Source organism: Mauremys reevesii, linkage group 5 (genome assembly GCF_016161935.1).
Source record: "Mauremys reevesii isolate NIE-2019 linkage group 5, ASM1616193v1, whole genome shotgun sequence".
Taxonomy (NCBI): domain Eukaryota; kingdom Metazoa; phylum Chordata; order Testudines; family Geoemydidae; genus Mauremys; species Mauremys reevesii.
Genome location: NC_052627.1, coordinates 43,970,570 through 43,996,246, shown reverse-complemented (window position 1 = coordinate 43,996,246; position 25,677 = coordinate 43,970,570). Strand labels below are relative to the sequence as shown.

The following is a 25,677-nucleotide window of genomic DNA, read 5'->3' as shown; positions in this document are numbered from 1 at the left end:
CGGCTTTCATTTAAATAGGAAAGTAAGTTTTTACCCTATCGTTGCAGAGGAGACCTGAAAAATGGGATCCATGTATAACACTGAGACTCAAAAAACAGGAGGCAAATGAAAAGAATCCCAAGTTTTATTTTTAAAATCTCAATGCTTAAAGTCTTATTCTTTAAATGATCTTTAAATGTGTGGGTTTGGTAAAACTTCTGTTACTATTTATGTTCCTACTTTCAGCATGTTTGCTATGGAAAGTGGTTCTTTCCATATAAATAGTGGATAAGAACATGTAGGAAATTGAAGTAAGGTCCTGTTGTCTCTTTGCCAAGTGGTAGCAGATTTCAGGGCCTTATGTCCATTTCCCATTGGAGGAGTAATAGGTGATGCAAAGTCAATGTATATTAACAAAATGCACAGAAGTCATTTGAAAAGAGGTAATGACTATCTGGATCCAGCTATGCGGCTTTTTTCTATGGAGAGTTTCATCCTGAGTGCTTATACCTTAATGGTTTATAATACGCAGGACAGTACTTAAATTTGCAGATGATAAAATACTGGGTATCAGGTGACTCTACAAGGCAGATTATAAGTAGAAAGACTGGATTAGGCCTGGGGTTTAATTGTACTATGCACTATACAAACTTAGAGGTACATGTGATGCTACCCTAAATAGCTTACAATATAATGGCCTGATTGTGTGACTACTTAAGCGCATGAGACACTTCTCTCACTAGAATATTCTCATTGATGTAATCATGGGACTATGCATGCAGGTAAAATTACTCATGTGCTTAAATCTTTTCAGGACCGGCCTTAAGAAACTGTAAGAATTCAGACAGACAAAGAAGGAGCTGAAGCACAGACAGCTGGCTTAGGCAATTCACTGCAAGGTACTGATAGCCAAAATTGTCTATTAAATAGTGCTCATAAGTATAATTGGTGGGGTGGAAGATGATGGATGTAGTTTTGAAACTTCTCACACAGGGCTTGGTAGTGGTAAGAAAGAAAACAAATGTGTAATGTGTAAATGTGTCAAAGGAAATTACAGCAACATTATAGGAGAAAGTGAAGCCATATTTGGATTATCATGTGTACAGTTCTATGCACCTTATTGTAAAAGAAAGATCCAAGAAATTGAGACAGTACAAAGGAGACGAGTACCTGGGAGCTGCAAATAGTTATTGTGGATGTTAAATAAACTGGATCTGCAACTTTTCAGGGGAGGACAAAGAGGGAGGTCCCCAGCTGGCATAGAACCAATACTCCAACTGAAGTATAGAGAAGGCTCCAGAGGGGCAGCACAAAATGTCTGTGCTTTTGGGGAAACTGATTTTGACTCTGAAGAAATTTTCAGAATAAGCCAATAACTTCCTTATCTTAAATATTTTCTGTTCTATAACCAAATGGTTAAGACTAGTCTGACCATAATGGGACACATCCTCTGCTCTGGTAATGTAGAGGGGCTATATAATGCTGGCTTAAATAGCAGCTGAAGTTTCACTTGGTTGTGCTGAATCTATGCCACATTCACATCTTTTACAATCTGGTCATGGCTAGAAGTGTGGTGGTGAGCTTTAGCAATGTCTCTCTGTCACTTAAGAGCCCATGAAGGCCATTTCAGGTAGGCCTTACTAAAAGTTGTACTGGGGATTGAACAAACCCCATGGTTAGCTAGAGCTGTGTGTGTGCGTGTGCATGTTTCTTGACCCCCTCCCCCTCTGAAAATCATTTTAGAAAACTTGAAATTTCATTTAAAATTTTGTAATTTTTATGCCTCTACACTATTTCACCACATACCAGTAGTAATAGCACATAGTATATAGCACTTTTTTATTGGATTTTATTTTTAAAATAAAGGGCAGCTGCTTCTTAGCACTGATTGAAACAGTTACCTTCTTTTTTAGATCAATATACTCCAGAGACACTTTGATCTAGAAAACAAGATAAACTGTTCCAATTGGTGCTAAGAAGCAGCTGCTGTTAATTACTCTAAAATCTAATATAAAAATTCAACTATGGTGTGACAAATAGAATATAAAAATAAACTCAATTCTGAAATTGGGATTTCTGAAATTCCATTTCACAGAATTTCTAAACCTTTTTATTCAAATTTGGAAAGAAACTATTTTTTTTACCAGCTTTAGTGCTAGCCCCTGATTGGAGGAGTGCTATGGTCATAGGCACCAACTCTCTGTGCTCTGGGACTCAAGTACTCATGGAAAAAACGGGGTGCTCAGCACCAATGAGCCTCCAGTAGGTGGCAGGAACACGTACATGGCACACAGTGAAACCAGAAAGCATCCACTAGCAAAAACAGAAGTCAGTGCCTGTGGCTATGATAACCTCTACCCACCACATTTGCACCCCCATACCAACCTTGGTCCCATGCTGAGCTTGGCCATACCTAAAGATTGGGGCCCATGTGCAGTTTTTGAGGATCAGGGCCCAAACACTTCAGCTCTAACATTTGATAAAGCCTTAAATCAACATAAAACACCTTCTTTCTCCTCATGTACAGTATATAGTATAACCCTGCTTTCTATCACTCACTTCCTTGACTTTTTTACTTTTGTGTCAGTTCTTTCTTTCTAAAGAGGTCTCCATGGGTTTCCTCATCCTTTCTAGTTTAATTTTAAACATTTTAATCATGAACTGAAGATAAACTTTTTACTCATCCACAATTAAACTCTTAACAACAAACATTCCCTAATATTTCCAACATTTGGAAAAGTAGAAAGGCCGATTAAAAGCCGACTTGTCCTAGTGGTGTGTGTGTGTGATCTTATCAGACTGGTCTTTCCTTTCCAGATGTCATGGTTTTATGTGGTGTAAATGATACTCTTGTTACCAGATGGTATAAGAAAGAAACAGCTTCAGGGAGGTATATGCTATTTAATTCTGCACATCCAGTGTCTACGGTAAAAAAGAATGGCTGCTTAAATTGGTCAGTAAAGTGTCTGAATTTTGCAATGTACACTTGGCAACGGAAGCTCTGAATTGACTAAGTACACGCTAACCAGATATGGCCCCTTTGTTATAGACAACAAACTGGACCACCAATAAAATCATTCAAAATAATGCTCAGAGTGATGATCACACTACTGCTATTCTCATCACAAGGGTAACTGTACTAAAACACAAAGGGTCAAATTGGGTTCTCATTTACACTGGAGCATAGTCAGAGTAACAGTGTTGAAGGCAGGGGATTTATTCTGGATTTTCAGAGGTTCAACTGACAAAAGACTTGGTTTTAACCTTTTCTGCACAGCAAGTACTTACGGGGAAGAACAAAGGAAATTCTGCACATGTTAAAGAACCTTTAATTGGACACTAAGGGATTAATTTTGCTTTCAGATAATGGTTTGTAGTTCTCACTGAAATCAAAGGGAGTTACATGCACATATCTGAAAACAGAATTGAACTCCAAGTATTGCCTACCTCCTAAAAGCAGCCCTTGGAAATGGTCACTGAGTCAGCAAATATGGAGTAATTAAGCAAAGGATTATTTCAAATTACCTAATTTCTGAAAATACTCTGCTTTCCATAGAAATGGAAACATCAAGGCACACTACTTAGCATGGTTAAAAACATGACTGATTTTCATACAGCACCAACAGGGCCAAATTCAAAACTAGTACAAGTAGGTACAATTTCATTGAAATCATGAAGTTGCATCCCCTTAAACCAGGCTTGAAGCTGATTCTCCAAATTTAGTAGGCTCCTATTCTTGAGAGCACTCTGGCTGGCTCCATTGGTCCAAAGCTTCTTTAAAACCAGCAAATCATGCTGAGGAAAACCCATATGGTCAAGAGACTCTCCAAACCAGGGGAGTCTGCAGCAGGCCTGACAAGCAGAGCAGTTTCCTACACTTCACCTCCCAGAGCTGTCAGTACTGTGGGGTGAGTTTGGAGTAAGGAAGAATGGAGAGAGCTATCCCCAGGTAGCATTTGATCCTTCAAGAACCATAACACTAGGTCATGAGTGGCAGAAGCTCCCTAAAAGTGTGAGGCCCCTATACTGCCCCTTCCCTTGAGGTCCTGCTCCCATGCCTCCTCCTTCTCCAACAAGACTCCCCATGTTATTCCACCTTATGATGGTAAAAAGTGGTGCTTCCATTCTGGTACCCCTGCATGTGGGGCAAGTTAAAACATCCTCTAGGCAGTCCTTACCTGTGCTGGAGATGGGGAAATATATCAAGGAGTGGTCACTGGCTCACTGCAAGAGACTCTCCCCGCCCCTTCTGCCTCTGGTGTACCCTATAAGTACTTCATTGTTAATTCCAGAATTAATATGCTCATTGCTATTTGGTAAGAGTAGGAACCAGGGGTTATGGATGTAGTGACTATTTTAAGGATATTGTTCACTATGTGGAAAAATTAACTGATACAAAACCTATTGTGGAATCCACATGTTAAAATACAGAAACTCACTTTTCTAAGATGACTCATGAAATGTAATTGTACAGTATTTGCACCTTTATCTTTTGGTAGAATTTGTAGTTTTGATTTTCCCTATAAATCTTGCTTTTCTCAACACACACTATTAATAAAAAAACAACAACCACACAATCATTTTTATTCTTACATAGTGTGAGTCAGTCCTCAGGGTTAATTGCACAAAATTCTCAAATGTTTCCATGCTTTTGTTTTTCTACTAATCTGTTTCCTAACCCGCTGACCTCCCTAATGTTTAGTGATGTTTCTCCTCTGGTATTTTTTCTGTTCACCATCTGAGCTTTTATTGTGGAAATGTGAGAGATGTTGGCAAGGAAGGAGCAACAGACACAAAGTTAAGCTTCATTTAAGATGCAAATAAGAGGGTTTTTTTTTTTACTGATCCCTCCAGTGAAGGAGACAAGCACGTCAGCTTGTCTATGTCACAACCCAATGGACCCCTCCCTCAGGGGGTCCCCTGGGGAGGCAGATCAGCATTGTACGTTGCTAATGCTGTTGAAAGTATTGCAAGGTATTTTGGGAAGGATTAAAGGTGTGAGTGTGGAGTGAAAGGTTCCTTTGCATGTTGCAAGAGGCCGAAGAGGGAGGGAAAGAGAAGGGAATGGGTTAACTCAATGCTCCAGCTAGGTCCGAAGATAAGAGGCTGACTTCAGCCCAAGGCCATTGCACACAACCAACTCTGGGCTACCTGCCAAAAAAGATGGGAGCCTAGATTCCAACCCCAATCAGCCATAAGAAAGGAAAACTAAGCTAAGCAGGACTGCAGAGGCTGCAAAAACTAGAGAGACATCAAAGGCCAGTGAGGGGGAAAACAAAGTCTCACATTCCTGAAGCCGGTGTATTCTGGGAAACAGGGGAAGCTGCAGGAAGCCGGTTTAAATTGGGACAAAGAGCACAGGGGACAAAAGTCCTTGAACAAAATGCCCCCAAAAGAATCCAGAACTTAAAAACCTTCCTGAGAGCCAAAGCAAGTCGAAGATCAACAGTGGACCCTGGACGGCCTGTTAACAGGACATAACTCTCATCCACCCTTCCCTCTCTTCTTCTTACATTACACCCAGGCTTGGCCAGCCTCGGATCGTGTGTGTGTGTGTGAGTATGAAAAGTGGGTTAGGACTGGGGCACTAACACTTTTCTTCTTCCTCCCAGTGACGTGGGAGCATTCCCAGCACTCACCACTATTATTTTATTAATAAAGCTTTAAAATTTAGTCACTTGGTGTGCTCCTTCATCTCCTCCCCGAATGATCCTGTGACCTCAGCCTGGTCACCTGATGCCTCAGGCAGATTGGTAACATAAATTTGTCACGTCTATACTCACAGCACTGCAGCAGCACATATATAGCACTTAGTGAAGATGCTACCTACACTGACAGGAGAGCTTCTCTGATCAGTGTAGGTATCAGCGCAAGAGGCGATACCAGTGTTGATGGGAAAAGCCCTCCCATTGTTATAGTGCTGTCTACACCAAGGCTAGGCCGGTGTAACTACGTTGCTCTGGGAAGATGAGGCTGTATCAACATAAGTTCCTAGTGTAGACCAAGTCTAGATGACAGATACAGATTGCTAATCTAGAAAGGAATAGTTGATATGACAACCTATCTCATTGAGGACCTTACACTGATTTTAATGGGTGCTAGGTAAAGACTTCCACTGATTCTAGTGGGAGTTGGATCCAACTCCGAATTAGCAAGAGACTCTGAAGGCAGCAATTGTGCAAAATGTGGGCCAGACAGGAAGATGAATGGATAGAAGACAGTCCATTTAATCAGCTGATCTGCTGCAAAGGTGCATACAAATGAGAGAGTGGGGCTGAGAGTGCTTGCTAGGGTGTTCTCAAAAGGATGCAGGGGAATCAGTCCACCTTCAGAAGGAAAAGATAATGTGCACTGATCTGATCTCTACACTGACAGTCAAAACTGTTATGAGAGGGAAAATATATAGGTATAGGTTTAAGCAGCTGTAATTAGTGTGCTTTGGAGTTACTGAAACGCCATGGAGTAGCCACAATAAATTTAGAGTACTGAAAGCAATTACTATGGTAAAGACTGATCTGTAGGTCGGTAATTTTGAAGAAATACATTAATCAGACACAGAAGAAAAATGTTCCTCACTTTGTTCAGCATTGTTGTAGACTTTTTCATAAAAGCTGCATCCAGACATAGATGCATCTATAATATAATACAATAGTGAGCCAGGAAGGGCAAATTCTAAATCTTATTTGGAGAGTAAATATTTAGTGTGAGCAATTTATAATGTTGCTACATTTCCACAGATGTCATCTTCACCTTATTTTTGATACTCCCCATTCACCAGATGTAACATTTATTTATGTATTTTTTTTTACATGACTAGCGTGTAGTGATCAAGTTCCCACTACCTATTGTAGAAACCTACAGAATGATATATCAAATGCTACCTTTCCTAAGAATGCACAGCTACCTCCCTCTGCTGCCTGGCTCCTTAGCTAAATGGAACTTGGCTGGCTCCAAGGGTTGTGAGCAGCAATATGTTTACACAGATACTTGATCTACTTTTAGGCTGCCTGTTAAAGACAATCAAACTTCAGTTTGAGCCAAATGCAACAGATTATCTCACCTAATGGGTGGGGCCAGCCAGTGACGACAAAGTCCTCCACTGTTTTTTGGCTTCCTGTTCACTTCTGGGTCCAACACAACATAGTCTTCTGCAATCTGGGGTAATGCTACCTTAGACTACCTTCCAAATGTCATCTATAAAGGCAACTGCACTCATCAAGGAAGTTGCCATTTTTCCAATACATGGAAAAAATCAGGCATAGGCTAGTATTTGATTAGCCAATCTCAATAACATCTTTTTAACTTTCTATGATAAAGAAATTTGGTGGTGGTGGTTTATTGCATTTGCTATGTTGTGCATCACTGTAGTATCTCTGTTCCTCACAAACAATTTTATCCTTGGAAGTGAAATTGGGTAACTTTATTAACCTCATTTTACAGTTTGTAAACATGGGTACAGGAAGGAGTGTGAGAGATCATAGATTCCAATGCCAAAAGGGACCACTGTGACCATCTAGTTTGATCTCCTGTATAATGCAGGCCATGGAACTTCTACAAAATAATTCCTAGAGCATATATTTTAGCAAACAATCCAATCTCAATTTTTAAAATAATCAGTGATGGACAATCTACAATGAGCCCTAAGTATATTATGTCGACATCACTTCTATCTACCAAACTCGTAATATTGTCAAACAAAGAGATCCTGTCAAAATAAACTGATCTGTTTTCCATAGACCCATGTTGATTTGCATTCATTACATTACCCGCCTTTAATTCTCTGAGTCCATATAAGCCACTCCATTATCTTGCCCAGGATTGAGGTTAGGTTGACAGCCCTATAATTACCCGTGTCATCTCATTTTCCATTTTTAGAAATTTGGCTCAGCGTTATCTTTCTTCTAGTTTTCTGGAACTTCCCCAGTGTTCCAATAATTATTAAAAATCAACATTAATTCTCCAGGATGTTCCTCAGCCAGCTGTTTTTAAAAGTCTTGGATGTTAGTTATCTGGACCTGCTGATTTAAAAAATGTCTATCTTTAGGATGTAAAACAGAAACTGCTACAGAGATACTAGTGGAATGGAAAGTGTTATCATACATAGAGGCTATATCATTTTTTCTTCCTAAAAAACAGAACATAAACACTTCTGCCTCTTCCACATTATTGATTTATTGGTCCATTATTACCTCACGTGTTTGGAATAATAAGTTGCTAATCCTGAGCACAAAGATATGTTTATTAGGTTTGTGTCCTTAGTACCCTCTATAATTGTGAAAGCTGGGTTACATATTCTAAGCCAGGGCAGAGACTGAACAGTTTCCACCTCTGCTGTCTAGAAAAATGGTTGGAGTTACTTGGACCAATGGATCACCAATAACAAGAAATGGCCTACAGTTTAAGCAATGTATGATGGCTGTTCGCAGGCTTCACTGCCTGGGACATGTGGAGCATATGCCTCAGAGCATAGCCTTTGGCAGATGATTTTGTGGCCAACTTAGAACCATCTACGATGCAGAGGAAGACCAAAGCTCTGATACAGCAGCAAGGCCTCAAGAAATTCAGCATTCCCACTGACAACTGGGAAAATTCCTGCCCATAATTGTTCAGTTTGGGGAAGTCAGGTTAAGACTGGTGCAGTCACTTTGAAGAGCCATCAGAGAGCCCAGGCTGAGGCTTGTAGGTGAGCCAGGAAGTGGAGTATGCTTCAACTTCCATCTGGCAAGTGGATCTATAGGTAGCACCAATGACTACTGACTTTTTGTCACGTCTCCTTTCATTTGTCAAGGTGTTGGATGGCCACCAGTTTATTGACAAGATTATTGTTGTTGCTAATATATTTTTTTAAAAAATCCTTCTTGTGCTTAACCCTGCTGGCCATAGATTTTACTTTGTGTCCCTTTGCTTCCCTTATCAATGTTCTGCAATTCCTAGCTTCTGATTTATATTCATTACTATCAAATTTCCCCTTTCTTCCATTATTTATATATATTTTTTATTAGCTGCCTTCACTGACCCTCTAAACCAGGTAACTTTTTTTTAACCGGCACGGCTATCTTCTTTTTTGGGCACCTAATAAGGTTCTTTAATTCACAATTAATCACTTTTTTATTAAATTCTTCTTCAGCTGATTTTGCTCATAAAGCTGAAAATTATGAAACTATCCACATTAAAGCACCACGTGTGTGTGTGTGTGTATTACTGAGCTGAACTTTATTCTGCTTGCATATTATAAATGTGATCAAATCATGATCACTTGTACCCAAGCTATCACTAATTTTTAGGTCTATTATCCGTTCCTCTAGCTGTTAGGACAAGGTCTAATAAAGAATCACCCAGTGTTGGTTGCAATGGTGTTTACTTGGGAAATTATAGATGACAATGTTTAGCAAGTCCAAGGATGTTTTAAGTACTAGCAGCATATCACTCAGATTAAAGTCTCCCATGGTCAGTTTTTTTTTTCCTACAGATGGGTACAGAAGGAGAGGGTCATCTTGTTCCTTATTGTGATCTGATTGTCTGTAGCAGACACCAACTAATCTGGCATCTTATCTGTTAGGACATTGATCCCTAAGTATTTCAAGATAACTTTGAAGAACATTATCAGTACAAATCTGTGAAAGGGCTTTGACTAGAATGCTGCCTGGAAAGAGAGTTTGAATTAAACAGTTTTTGTGTACAATTCCTACTGTGTTAAGGGAAACAGGACTTTGTGCACACTCTTTGTAAATAAACAAGACTGTGTCAATGAAATAGCTCACTCCATCAATTTCTTCCCCAACAGAAAAACCCCTCAAGTCCCAGAATATTGGCTAACTGCTCCAGTCAAAGGGGGTAGCTATTTTTTTTTTAAAGTTTATTAAAATGATAATACCAGTAGGGGAATTACTATTACCAAGTAGTTACAATATGTTGTGTACTTTTATTGGGTAGAGATGAAGCTCATTTCCACTCTTCCCCATTATGAATTCCAACCTATAAAATATCACTTTTCATGTTGCAATACCAATAGCCCCTTTCCTCTAAGCAATGATTTTATATTCCCTTGCCTCCTCCTCAGGTATGGTGAATGTAGTAGGCTCCTTTCCTGTGCTGCTTTGCACTTGAGAACTTATAATTATTTTAAATCACTTTATTTTTCCAGTGATAAATATATTGCAGCACATGAAATGGAAAGTCATAGAAAAAATGAACCCTGCAGCTGGCACTGATATGCAGTACATTAATTAAATCCTTCCTCTGATCTTATGAAAAGACAACTGAACCATTAACAAAGGAGCATTATAACTAAATATATCTCCTTTATTAGCTCAAGGGGTGAGATTCTTGGAACACCTATTTTCAATTCTAATCCCTAATAAAGTAAACTAGACAAAAGATTTAGTGTGGATATATGAAGATGCTACTGCTTATGATATTTTCTGGCGTACCTATCATGAACATGTGGGAGGATACTGTAAAATATTAAAGTAGTACTAGCCTCTCTGGACCAAAAGATGCAGTTACTCAAACCCTAGGGGGAAGAGAAGTAACGCTTAAAAAAAAGGCAAGCAAATGAAACATAGGGAAACAAGAGGTCAAAGATGCAATAGAAAGATGGACTGCCTCAACCAAAATGTTCCACAAAAAGGGGGTGTGAACGAAGAGGGACCAGGTCTAGTACGGAGTGTCAGGAGAGAGATGAATGTTCAAGCAAGACCAATTATGATGGTAGAAGGCAACTCAGGATCAGGCCCAGATTATAAAGGGCATTATATACCATCAGTTGCATCTGTGGGCTACAGGCAGCAAAGTGTAATTTTGGAACACAGGCTGCAGTGTGTCTCATCCCTATGTAAAGAATAAGAAGGCAATTGTGTTCTACAATTGCTTCTGTCCAGATAAGCATAAGATACTAAATTAAAGGTAAAACAAGGCAAAAATTATAGATGAACACTTAGCAATTTCTGATAATCCTAATAACTGCTCTCCAAAAATATAGAAAAATAAACACACAATCTGTCTACTTAATCCTTGTGCTATATATATATAGACATCACACTGATCAGAAGAGATTAAATCCATAACCCTTGGTTTATAAACTGTAGTTTGTGAACAACTGAACTAGAGGAAAACGTCTTAGTTCTCAGTGGTAGTAGGACTATTTGTGGTTGTAGCTAGCAGATGATGAAATAATCAAAAATAGAATTAGTGCCTGATCCCTTGAAGTAAAAGAGTTTTGCCATTGACTTAAATTAATACTTTACAGCTGGTGACACCATAGGACAGAAGCCCCCTGCACCGCATTATATGTGCTGAGACATTCTCAAACCCAGTTTTAAAAAAACCCACCATTACTTATTCCATACACCATAATTCTCTAGTAATGACTGCCAAATTGCATTAGGGCAACTTGATTTACTACATACAGATGTAGTAAGCTTATGCATCTTTCTTTTGGACCAGATGTACCTCAACCACAGGACAGTTGTAGGACTTTGAGGGCATTGATCCATATCTGTACAGTAATTTAATAGATCATCGGTAGCAGGAGCTCTGGACACGTCCTAGGCACAAAGAGTGAATAAACAGTTTTTTAATAAATGTGTGAAACCAGAGTCTCTGCCAGTCCCACTGTTTGCTGCAGCTTTTTAAATCCATTATGATGGAACCAAATCTTTCTGCCACCTCTGTGGATGGAGAAGTCACTACCTGTACCACAGTGGGTGCTCTCCAAGAGGTTGGGTCACTTTTAGAGTCAGACCAGGGGTTTTGAACTAGCTGCTCTTGGGATACATCTGGCTCCCTATGCAGTGTGTTTTGGAGTAGGGAGAAAGGCAAGCAGAGGTAGGCCAGGGAGAAAAGAGCAGGCCAGAGACTATGGATCTGCCATTATGCACATCCACTAACCAATGGCTTCTGTAGACTGGGTCTTCAGGAGCATCGGGAGCTTCAGGACTGTACTAGCATTGATAGTGTGTAGTGGAACACCTCCCTTTGCAGAACCCTGACATGGCAAGTCTGGCTACTTGGTCTTGGCACGGGGGGAAAGAGTAAACCCTAGTTCCAAGAATGCTAATTCTGCACAACCAAAGGAAGAGCAGTGCAGTGGCAGAATCTGCAAAGACTGTATATCACATTTTCAAGGCAATGAGACAGGATTTAGCCATACAATGAATGTCAATGAGAGTCACTTGATTTAAACCCCTCACAAGCTCTTTAAAAAGGCTGGGATATGAATATGGCACCTAGCATTGCCAAATGCCTAATCACACAAACCCAAACACCCTTGCTCTGCCCCCTGCCCTGCCCTTCCCAAAGGCCATGCCCCTCTCCTGCCCCTTCTCCAAGGCCCCACCCCTTGCTCATTCCATCCCCCACCCTAACTCACTTTCACCAGGCTCAGGCAGGGGGTTGGGGTGCGGGAGGGGGTGCAGGCTCTGGGAGGGAGTTTGGGTGCAGGCTCTGGGCCGGGGCAGGCAGTTGGGGTGCAGGAGGGAGTGAGGGGGGTGGTACTTACCTCTGGCAGCGCCCAAAAGTGACCGGCATATCCCTCTGGCAGTGGCTCCCGGGGAGGAGGGGGACGACAGGTCATCTCTGTGTGCTGCTGCCCCTGATCACAGGCATTGCCCCCTCAGGTCCCATTGGTCACAGTTTCTGGCCAATGGGAGATGTGGAGTCGGCACTTGGGGTGGGGGCAGCACATGGAGACCTCCTGTTCCGCACACTGCCCAGGAGCCAGAGGGATGTGCTGGCCACTTCGCGGACCCAAGGCAGATAGGGAGCCTGCCTTAGCCCCGCTGTGCTGCCAGTTCCTAAAATTTCCCAGTTTGGCGGCAGTAGCCTCTGGAAGATAGAGCATGATTCCAGTAGAATCCTGGCGAAACCGGGTGGATTGGCAGCCCTAATGGTACCACTGTATATACTTGGAAGATGCTGAAATGAGACTTGTAGAAACTTCAAAGAGCGAAAGTCCTTATTATGGCTTTACTTATTATGTCTGAAGTAGGGAGAAAAGGATGAAGCTAATTCTGATCAAGCAATTGGAGAAGGAAAGAATGCAAAGCTCTGTGGTATTTGTTAGTTCCCTTGAGATGACCATCTTATTCCCTTTCAAATATTTGCAAAAATCGCCAAATGATATCTTTCTTGTATGGGAAAAGGTGAAAAAACTTCAGCATCTACGGAGTCAAGATTCGACGTCTGACTGAAATCACTTGGTGAGGTTCTATGGCCTATGTTATGCAGGAAGTCAGATTATCTAATCAAAATGGTTCCTTCTGGCCTTAAAATCTATTAATCTGTCCAATGAACATTTTTTTAAAAAATCCATGTTTGATGAGGCAACTATTGGTTGCTTGGATTTCACTGATACTGGGAAGCAATCCTAGTTGTGTTTTACATCAAAGCCAGAAAACAACAAATAAAATTCTTCACTTGAATTAAATCCTGTGATCTTGTTTATGATAGCTGACCCTGAAGCAGAAGTTAAGTGTGAGTGGACAAATATATCACAAGTGGATAAAGGTACTAAGTAGGCTCGTTAAATATTTTTTTGCAGCATTTATCTTAAGTGCAATAATATATATAACTTTTAGGAGTCATGTACATCCTCAAAACCCATTTGACCTGAGTTACTTTATTGCGCCTAAACTAAACTTAAAACATACTATGTAGAGAAAATGTCATACAATATTTAATTTTTAAAATATACATATTAGGTAACTACATACGGCATATTATTTCAGCTCTGATTAAGATTCCTTTGGCTAAGACCTGGAATGTTCACACACATGCTTCACTTGTGAGTTGTGACTAGAATCTAGACATCCAGATATTCTTAGCCAGGAATGAATGCCTGTGTTGTCTGGGGAAGTGCTACTGCTGTAGCACTAAAAAATGATATTGTTCCCTGTAATGTTTTTTTGTTTGTTTGTTTTATGTTTTTTGGGGGTGAGAGGGGAGGTAAATCTAGCATCTACATATATATTAAGTGTGTGCATGACACAAAGCTGGGTAAATGCCCCAGCTCTGTATTTCCAAACTTCTGTCTTTTAATCTGGAATTCAGCTGCTGAGTTTAATGAAGGATTTTATTTTGTTGCTGTTGAAAGATTAGCCATCCAAGTTTAAACTCTGCTGTGTGGTATCCATGGAGTAGTGTTTCCAGTCAGGTGGTTTACAGTTTTTAATTTTTTGCAGAGCTTCCAGAAATGCTTACAGGGCTCAAGCTGTCCTTGGCTGTTAAGGGTGAAGTTTATTTATATAGTAAAATAAAAGTTTACTCCCACCAGGCAAACAGTATAGTAAATAAAATGGTTAAGAAAATACCCTTCTTTGTGGCCCTAGACTTTCCAACATTTCCAGGCTCCAAAAATTCAATCAGCTTTGGTAGTCAACTAAAATATCACTTTATGGGTATGGGTTGGATATTTTGTGTGTCATACAAAACATTTCTATGCTGCCAAAGCTCCTATAAATGAAGACTAGTTCAAGTATCTTCAGACTAGACCATTTTCTGTCATAAAAGTGATTGTTCCAGGTCTCATAGGTGGCAAAACAATCTCTGTGTTTAATAAAAAAGAATCACAATACATAAGGACTTCAAGTATGCATTACCTACTGTATGACATAGTCAAATGACTGGGTACCATCTACTCTCTTTTGGCTTGCCTCTGTGAAAATCCTCTAACTAATGCAACCAAGGATAATTATTGTACCATTTGCTTGTGTTTATCCATATGAGAGAGCTCTGGGTTTATTAAGCATTGCAAGTCATCCTGATTGCTACCAAGTAATCCTTTGCAGACTTGTACATCAAAACTGTGGCTAAATATCAGCAGCATGATTGTCATGTTTTTCAAAGTTTTCTAATTAAAACTTTATGAGCATGCAATTAAAGAGAGAACAGTTTTCCTGCTCTGGAAATTAAGTAAACTGTGGAGCCTCAGCAAAAATGAGACTCTTTTGTATTTGCTTTTCTTTAAAAAAGAAACTATAGTGGGTTGTTTTGGGCATTTCAAACTGTTTGCTACATTTGTCTGTGAAACTCCCTACCACGGTTGACTTAACAGCATCAGCTTTATGAGCAATGCTATTTGGATAGACCACCTAAACCAGGCTGCAATTGTAGGTATGTGGGTGGATATCGCTGTTTTACACTTGGCTAAAATAAATGTTTTTAAAAAGAAAATTATATGAAGTGCTCGCTGCTACAAGATATTGTTAAAAAAAGCCCCCAAACCCATCAATCAAGAATTTTCTTTGTGAAATAAACCTTTCCAAGCTGAATAAAAGAGGTGGAGAAATTAAAGTTACATACAACTAAAGGAACAGGAAAACAAAATTACTGTCGATAACTTAGATTAGATCCCCTAAAGTGTTTCTGTAAAGGAGTTGAGACAAATGTTATATAGATCCTACTGGAGCTGCCACATTGAGGATATCTTTTGGGTCACTTGGCAAACCCTATAGACTATGAAGGACCTGATTTAAATGTAGACTCTGGTCACGTGCAAACACACATTAGTCCATTCACTAGTTGAGTAAATATCTGCCAATTAGTAAAGTTCACTTTAATGTTGGGCTGCTATTTGGCAGACACACACATCTCAAGACAAAAAATAAATCATTTCAAAGTGCTCCATCAGATCTCAAAATAGCCCCCAGAGTAATAAAGAAAGGAAAAAATGCACAATATATGGCAGGGGTGGCCAAACTTACTGACCTACCAAGCCACATTAGGCAATCTCCAAGTGTTTAAGAGCTGAGATGCACCTACCAGGGCTTGGGGCTTCAGCCCTGTGGGAAGAGGGGTCTTGGGGCTTCAGCCCCAAAGGAGAAACCTGCCCTGGCTCAGGGCTTCAGCCCTACACTTGCTGAAGCCCTGAGCCCCGGCAGGCACACCTTGCACGGCTGAAGCCCCAGGGTTCCCTTCCCAGTGGGGTAGAAAGCCCAGAGGTGGCACATGGGGGTCACATGCCCAGATTTTTGCCAGGGTTTGCTAGACCCATTCGGTCGCATGGTGCCGCCAGGCCCCCTCCCTGTATGTCAACTGCTGGAACTGCCAAACTGGGAGCTGTGGCCATGGGTAGAGGCAGCAGCAAACAGCTGGGAGCTATAGAAAGAACCTCTGCTTATGCTGCTTCCTCTCCACATAGAACTAACACCTGGGAGTTGCAGGGAGGGGTGGCTGATGGTAAGAGGGAGGTGTGTGCTTTGGGGGGGACATGCCTCAAGTGTTGGGGGACACAATTTAAAGGTTTGTGCCCCCCAACTCTCAGCAGGCACCAGTTGTCTCTGGCAGAAGCCCCTAGCCCCACCATTCTGCTGCAGGGCAGAAGCCTGAAGCTTTCCCCTGAACCTCCACGTCTGGTAGCTAAAGAATGGGACGTGGGGGGGACTCCGCGAGCCTCACTTTAATTGTAAAAGAGCCGCATACAGCTCGCAAGCTGCAATTTGACCATCACTGATATATGGGATAGCGTCCCTTCTTTCTCCTGCTGAAATGACAATCTGAACTAGTAGATTGCTAAAGGTAAAATTCAGAACCACAGAAATTAGAGACGGTAAAGACTATTGTGTTTATCTCCTTGACAATGCAGGATGTCACATGACCATTTCCTTTGTGTGCAGCAGTTGCAACTCAGACAAGAGAAATTGATTTCTTAATTGCAAGCTTGATGGAAATATAAAGGAATGTGTGTGTGCGGGGAGGGGGTTACAATGAATATACAAGAGTTTGTTCACCAGGGTTCATATCATGGATGTATTAGCTGAATGCAACTCTAAATATAGCATGTGTTAACACAACAGAATAAAATTTGTTCTTAAAATAAACAAAAATCAGACCACCCATCCCTCTCTTCCCCTTCTTTGCCTCCAGCTTTCCTACTTACTACAAGTTACACTAGCAATAATGTTGTTGCCTTTGGGTAAAATCCTGCTGTTCTCATTCGTTACTCAAAGACTTCACTGATAGCATTGGCAGAATAAACACTGAGCAAGGACAACAGGATACGGCTCGGAAAAGCAGTCTCCAGTGGCTGTGTGACTGGACACAAGAGATCTGCAAGTTCGTCCCAGTTCTGCCACTGACTTACTGTATGACCTGGGGCAAGTCACTTCCCCTTCTGTGCCTCCCACCTTTTTTTTCTATTTCGATTGTAAGCTCTTTGAGACTCTTCTTATTCATGATTTTCACTATGCTAGTGTCTAGGAGGCCAAATCAAGATCTAGGGCCCCATTGTGATAGGCTCTGTGTACACACAACAGAAAGACACCCCTTTCCACAAAGGCACGGTGTAAACACATAGTAAGAGCCTATTGCAATGAGATCCTGATCTCAGGTGAAGCCCCTATGTGCTACTGTATTGCAGCTAATAATATTTGGCATGGAAAATTCCAGCCCACATGGCTTAATTTTGGCAGAATTGTAAACAAATGAAAACAGGTTCTAGGTGTCACTACCTGCACTGCATATAATATTTATTTACAATGTGTGGAAGGGAAAAAAGTTGAATAATTAGTGCAGGCAACTGGCACTGAGTTGCATTGAAATTGAAAAGGCATTATAAAAAAAAACCCCTTCCTTTTCACTGTTAAGTACACTGTTCATAAGGGCAATGCAAAAAGGAATGTGATCAGTTTCCTTCATGTATTAATCACCTAGATCAAGCCATCATTTGCAAATACTAAAAAGAGACATCAGGAAACAATCAGATCAGGATTATCATGAACATCTTGCAATGTCAAATAGTACAATTTTCTTTGTATTTTTCAAAGTTTTCATAGTATATATACGTACCTAATGATCAATAACTCTGAATTTCATAGTGTGAATGAGCTCTTTGTTGCACTAAATGTACACCAACAAATCCCAGGGAAATCAATACTGTGATCTGGTCCCTTCATTCCTTCTGCAGATGTTTGCTCATTCCTGTGTCCAGGGATAATGAAACTGAATGAAGGTCTTTCTGATGACAGTCTGTGTAAAGCATCAAAGTTTTCCCTCATACGTAAACAGCGCTGTGTTATTCATAAACTGATCTGACAAATGTAATTGACTGAAAAGCACTTGATACCGATTAAGTGCCTCTATGAGAAAGAGAATAATATTTTGTTTGCTGATTACTTGGTCCTCTTTTTCCTGATGCAAAAAGTCAGTGAAGAAAAGTTATGGTTCTAATTGTATTGAAAGAAATAAACTTTAAAGGTGTCTGCGTCATAACTATGAAATAGCTGGTTCACAGTGGTAAGTCCTGGTTTGAACCTGAATCAGAGAATACACTTGAGAAAAGAGTGTGCTTTATAGCTTTTAAATCACTTTCTGAAGTCATACTCTAAGGAATAATAAACTGGGCTATATACATATGTCAGACTTAGGATCCTGGTAAAACTCAATTGTTCTCATGAGCTCACTAGAAAGAGGATCAAATTCACCAGGATGATTAGTGTGCAAAATATTACTTCCGAGATTAGTGAAAATGTTAGTGGCTTAAATTGTTGAAATATAAAAACCATGGTAATGAAAACATCTAAAGTTGGTGCAATGATCACAGAAGTTTCTAGTGTGAAGGTAAATATTTTGTATTATACAACCATTTGCTTTTTTTAAAATAAAAGGTTTAACCTAAGAAACATCTATAAAAGTGCAGACTAAGTATAGCAGACAATAAATTTTATCTTTAAGAGATTCAAGAGGAGACAATCAGCAGGATTTGCAGGCTGGGTGCTCATTCCTGCTGTTGATTATTGGCAACTGGGAGATCAAGATATACAGGTCACTTTTTAAAAACTTCCTGGTCTGCCTCATGTTGGGCTTGGGCCTGAACCCCCACGCTCACTGAAGTCACTGAAATTCTTTCAATGGGCTCTGGCTCAGACCTTTAATTAGCAACTTGTGTACCTGATAAAGTGCTAGCATTCAGTAAAGCTCAGTCTAGGGGCATTGAACTGAGGGATACTTAGCTTGAAGAAAATGAATTTACTGGCAGATCTTTCAATACCAGCATATAATCTGAATAAGAAGTGCTGCAAAATTGAATTAGGGAATCCTTACAAAACTTCAGTGGGAAAATTATCCTGCTGAACTTTCATGTGGAGGGCTGCATGGGTGTGGGTGTGTAGGGGAATAATGATGGAATTGGTTGACATATTCTCTGGTCTATTGGGAAAAAAAAGACAAGGTCTTAACAAATGTGATATTATGTGCATATCTGAATAGAAGACATACACTAGATTTTTAATATCAAGAACATGGGAGAACAGATTTTTATAGACATTTTGAACAAAAATGTCAAATTTCTACAACATTTGTCCTACTGGGCTGTAAAGTATGACACATTCTGCACCTGTTACACATATGGAGCTTCCATTGACATTGATGGGAATTCTGCTTATGATATGAGTGTGTCCATTAAAGAGGAATTGGAGCATGAATTAGAGGATAGGAGAATTGTGCCCTACAGCTATGGAAGACAAGAGATTGCTCTTGTTGTTTCAAGCACTGTGGGACACAGCAGTGGTTTCCTATACATTACATTAGTTTAATCGTGTTTTATTGTATTGTTCCCATCTGTAGAGAAAACATTATTTACAGAATATTTATTTTTTGCTCATTTTATTACTTTAATAATGCAGATTTGGATTGTAATTAAGATTTTTTTAAATTTAATTTTAATAGCCTGCAGATTGGGTCAGAACATACTGTGATATTGTAAAACTGTTTCAATAGACGATGAATTCATTTGTGCATTTTCCTTATTAAAAAGCAGATGTGGTTCATTCTTTATGAAGTTTTCTTTCCGTGTAAATTATGGGTGTGGGATTAAAAAAAATCTATGCAGGCACATGCCAAATTTGGGCCTTGATTTATTATTATTATTATTGTGAAACAAGGAACAAAAAAACAAACCAAAAATTAGAGATGTATGCCATTAAAATTCAAGCATTCAAATAGATAGCCAACTTGCATGTTTCATATTTAATCACAGCTGGGACTCAGAGCTGGATTGTATTCCTGGCTTTGCCACTGACCTACTGGCTGACCCTGGGCAAGTTTCTGTGCCTCAGTTTCCCCACTGTAAAATGGGGATAATGATACTGACCTCTTATAAAGTTTCACTTTGGAAATCTATGACTGAAAAGTGCTAATAAGAGCTAGGCAGTTTTATGGTTGTCTTTATAATATACTGCCAACCATATTGTGTTTGTATGGAATTATGGATTCCATGTATAGTACTTCTCCAACAATTCCATAGTAAATAAATCAATATCTTTCTCACTAAAAATATGTCATTTTCCTGTTTCATTGTGTTTTTTTCCCTTTCTCCATTGGCCGAGAACTGGCATTCTCTGTCTTTGGCAAAGTCTATTACTCTCCATTGAAGCAGTTGGGATAAAGGAATGCTTTTGCTTCCCTTCCATTAATTTCTTGCATACGGTGCATATTTTCTGACAATGTGCTTATTTTGGCTAGATCATCCACTGCAGAGAGATTATTTTCACTTACTGTTCCTTCACTTTACTTCTATGATAACACATGGATTTTGCACAGGGCCCGGCACTGCAGGTTGCTGAGCACTCCCTGCTAGGTGTTGAGTGCTTGCAATTCCCATTGACTTCCAGTAGAGTTGAGCAGTGGAAATACGTTTTTTGGGAATTCCATTGCTGGCACTGTAACACTTAAATAGCACTCCCTACTAGAAAATGACTTCAGTGTTATGATCACAGATGAAGGGGAATCAGAGAATCATGTGATTGGTGGTCTCTTTGTTTATTTTTTTCTCATCAGTAGGGGTCTCGTGTGTGCTCTCTTCAATCCTTAGACACAGAGTTCACCTCTCTTACTCTGAACCACCTTTGGAAACATTATTGGTAGGGAACCAAAGCTATGTAGGTTCCCGTCACCTCAAATACACTGGTGATTTAGGCAATGGCTGTGCCGCTACAACCGTGTTGCTAGAAGGCGCACATTGTAGCTGCTGTTTGTTGGCAGGAGAGAGCTCTCCTGCTGACAAAGTGCTGTTCACACTGGCGCTTTTCATTGGTAAAATTTACGTCATTCGGGGTATGTAGTTTTTAACACCCCTGAATGACATAAGTTTTGCTGGTGAAGTTCCAGTGTAGACAAAGCCTTAGATACTGTGAACCAGATATGCATCCATATTTTCAGGATGGACCCTAGTTATGTTAGGGGCCAAACTCAAACAACCTCAGACTTCAGGGTATATGACATCAGAATCCATATCTTAAATCTTAAACTCAAAGTTCTTACTGCTTTTACCTGTGGGAGATGCTGCTCTCTACTTTTCTCTTCTACATTACTGAAAAGATCCCTTTTATAATACTTAATTTTTATGTTATAGCAGTATGATGGGATGTGCACCCCACAAAAGGCAGAGCCGGTTGTTAGACCAGTTAACCTAATAAGCATCACCTGGGGGAGAGCCAAAGACTGAAACACTAATTGATGATAAAGGCAGTTGGGCATGAGGAGGCTGGGACTGTATAAAGCCAGCAAGGTAAGACCAGAAGGGGGCTATAGGGGAATTAGTCTGCAGTTGTTCCTATGGAGAAAGGAGGTGTTTGCGGTGACTAAGTCTCGCAAAGAGAGAAGGAGCAGTCTGCAGGTACTACCTGAGAGGCGGGGGTTTGACCTTGTAAACTGAGGGGAGGTCCAGAAGGAGTCCAGGGAAGTAGCAACAGGACCTGGGAGCTAGCAGACCATAGCTGCCTGATAATAGGGTCCCTGCACTGGAACCCAGAGGAGTGGCAGGACCTCTGTTCCTCCACCAGCCACTGGGAATGAAGCACTGTAGCTGGCATTGGACTGGAAAGCTGAGTGGAACAGCAAGTGGCTGCTGATCCAGAGAGACTTTGATACACTGGAAAGGGAGGACTATAGTGACCTGGCTTTAGTTCTATAATGAGCTGCACTAGGGAAAATTTGGAAAGCAGTAACAAATTTGAATGCTTGATGAAAATTGGAATTTTTCTGATCTATGTACAAGATATATAAAAAAGTCAATGTTGCTTTGTAGGCTTTTAGCTACAGCAGTATTCATTTGATCTTTTTATGCTTGTTTTCTAACTGTTAAGTTTTAAAGTTCCAAATATGAATTTATCTTCTTTTTTGGTTGGTTGTAGGAAAACTATGTTGTCTTTAAATTCAAGACATAGTTTTGCCTGTTTTTCTAATAAACCATCACTTCTGGAATAACTGGTAGGTTTATTTTAAGCTATTCCTTACATTTTTTTTAAGTCTGCCAAGTGAAAAAGAATGTAAGTGCTAAAACAAAAGAACGGACCAATTATATGGTTTTTTTTAAAAATAAAACTGGAAAAGCTCCATTTACTTCAATGGAACTACACCAGTTTACCCAAGCTGAAAATTTGGCCCAGTAACTTTAAAAATACCTCATCTGAAAATTCTTGACTTTTCCATTGACATTACCAACATGGCTCCCAGTTAGCACTAAGTAGGGTAGTGGTTTTTGTGATGCAAACATAAAACACAGGAAGATGAATACCAATTCTGCTTAATTATGATACATTGAACGGATAATACAACAATGTAAGGCTTTGGATCTGATTGCAAATCCACTGAGCAATCTACTCCACTTGAGTGGAGCATTGCTAAAATAAAACACAGATCTTTAACATTCAATATCTATTTCATGAAGGCCTCCCCCTAGAAATCTTAGAAAGCCCAGGTTCACATTTTCTCTTTACCTCCTTCATTGTTGGCTTAAGTTTGGTAAATATGATAGTTGAGAGAAAGAATTGTTCCTAAGTTTATAAGGTTTCATTATGGATTGCCATGAATTTAGATTTATGACAGCATTAATAGTTTCTGACTTGCAGAACAGACTACTCACCACACGTATACTGTTATTTGATCACAAATAGCTGTACAGTGTTGGTGGTTTCATAAGACTGAATTCTTTCTGTTCTGGCGCCCCAAGAAATTTACCTATAGTTTCTTTCACAGCAACTTTGTTCTAGGGATAAAAGCTGAACATTAAGGAGCACAATTAAAGACCATTAACTTAAACTACATCTTATTATTGTTTTAATAGTTGAATGACTGCTCCCCCTGTGTGGCCTACAGTACATAGGTATAACACTGTAATAGCAGCTGTGAAAACAGTCTGCCTTCCCCATGTTTAGATACCTATATGTGACTAGGGAGTAAAGGGGGAAGTCAAAGCTCCAAGAATGTAATTAGGGTAGAAAATGTACAGTAGGTGCATTTCTTCCAAATTCTGTTAAGAAAAGTTAGTTGAAGACTTTTGTTCTGCAGCGTTTATCAACCCAAACTTTCTCAGACAGATTATCTACATTCAAACTTCTTGTTTCTGGTGCAGGCCTTTCCAGCGCTATAACCTTGTAATTTAAGGATCTGATCCTGCTCCCTCTAAAATTAATGGGATTGGACTCCAATAAATAATTGGATAGCAACATCAGACATGAAGAACAAGCCCCTTCAGCACCCCAATGAGAATTTTCTGTTCTAAAGTCCATTTGTGAAGTCACTTTTGAATAGGAATCAGTTGGAAGAAATATGGCCTTATGTTTAAATCAAGAGACAGGTTGATGTCTCAAACAAACTGGAGGCTTCCAATGGATTTAGTAGAAGGTTGTCAAGACTTGAAGAGACAAAGATAACCATGAGTAGACTTTTGTCTGAGAAGAGGGGATGTAGTTTTCTAAATAACTAAATATGGGAGAAGACTACATTTTAATTTTATTGCATGTGATGGTTGTTTGGCTTTCTATGTCAGGTGATGACTCTAATAGAACTCCAAGGTAATCACAAGTAGAGGACATATGTCTTTTAAAGATCAGTCATGACTTCTGCCAGTTCTTCAATGCTCTATTTATTTCAGGGACTGGACTAGCTGGGTAATGTCATTATTCACTCTTGGAGAAATCAAGACACAGGACTGGGTGTCATTGTGAAAAGCCATCAATATGCCAGTTTCCCCAAGCAGTGAAATAGAAGATATCCATAACATTATGGAGCTTTTCAGCTGCCTCTATGACTATCTGAGAAGAATGAACAGATAAACTTGCTGGGGATCTAGCCCCTGTGGTCTTTTGGGACTTACACAACACATCTGCTTTCTGGCTTCCAGCCAGTTGAAGGAAAATGCTGTTGTTCCCTAATTCTCCATCATCCCTATAATGTATTCATTGCCAGAAGGATTTATGCATTCTCTTTGATCTTAGTTTGTTAGATTTACAATGTTAGAAACAGCAGTAGTGCAGATAAAAATAATTAATTTCTAGAAAAAGGTGTTGAGCTGTGCCTAGAATCAGGACATAACACATGTAAAGGTCCCAAGCAAAAATTAAATAAAAAATCAAATAACTGCCCCCCAAAGCGCTCTGCTCTATTATCTTCATTAATCCAAAATTACCACAGAACCATTGCCACCTCCCCTCCTGGGTGGCTGTCCTGGCTTCACTCCTCTCACACCCAGGTAACTTTCCTCTGCTTCCATTCTAGCTGGCTGTACCCCAGTCATTTTCTTCTTCACTCCATCCTCTTACTTGTATTACAGTAGCATCTAGAGGCTCCAGTGAAGAGTAGGGCCCCATTGTGCTAGACATTATGCCAATGCACTGTAAGACACCGTCCTGATCCAAAGAGACTATAACCTAAGGAGACAAGACAGACAAAAGGTGAGAAGGAATCAGGGGGGACCAAGAGGTGAAGTAACTTGCCCAAGGTGACGCAGCAGGTCAGTGTCTGAGCCTGAATGGAAAACTAAGTCTCCTGACTCCCAGTCAACTGCCCTATCCACTACACTGCATTACCTCTTGTTTCCTTTTTTCCCCCCACCTTTTCTCCTTGTTAATATTGTGTTGTGTCAACATTCAGAGTAGTTTTACTGTAATACATTTTATAAGTATCAACTCACTGAATACCCTCTAGCATTTGACATTGCTTTTATATGTATGTAGAGTTTTCAATGTAAACTATATGTCAATATAAATTGTTTTCAAGAGAGCCCTACTCTTGCTATGTTCTGGTTGTGTTGTCAAATCACCTGCCTGGTCCATAACGTTCCTCAAGAACTAGACCAGAAGAAAATCCAAAATTGCATTTAGTGAGGTAATCCCACTATTATCTCAGTTACAGAGTGGAAAATTGAGTGTCCTCCTGGATAGGCCCTAACATTTTGTTTATTAATCCATATTCAGAGTCTGGATACTATAGTGAAAGTGGCTTACAAATGCTGATCAGCTGAGATTGATTTGCTTTATAGGTGGATGGATACCTAGTATGTAAATAGGCTGATGTTTGCTTCATGTGGGGAGGATTTAAACATGCCTATGTCACCAAGAACACTCAATGAGCTAATCAAAGCATCATTTGGACAACTAAATCCTACTCTGAGCAGGTGTGCATTAGGGAAAAAAAGCATAGGGAGCTACTTCCTGTTACACAGATGGAAGGATCTCTTCACAATGCTGAAGAAAATTCAAGCAGGTGGGTCTGGCTAATGTGCCACCATACCCCAAGGTGCAAAGTCTAAAATTGGTGGCAGGTCTAGTCTTCAGCTGGTGACTTTATAGATTAGTTAGAAACATTGCAACATTTCTGATCAGCAGGACAGAAAAGCAAACTCCACAATATGCCTTTATTCTGCTACAGGAATCTTACTTGCAGATAGAATCTATCAGCAGCACCTTTGCTCCTATGCTAGTC

At 40.0% G+C, this 25,677-nt stretch overlaps 1 long non-coding RNA gene across 1 annotated transcript in view; it reads left to right on the top strand.

Moving 5' to 3' along the window:
- The window catches only part of LOC120407032, a 111,396-nt gene that overhangs the window by 789 nt on the left and 84,930 nt on the right, over window positions 1-25,677 (top strand). The window contains exon 2 of the long non-coding RNA XR_005599754.1: window positions 794-878. This is a non-coding gene — a long non-coding RNA (uncharacterized LOC120407032). The remainder of the gene's footprint in view (window positions 1-793; window positions 879-25,677) is intronic.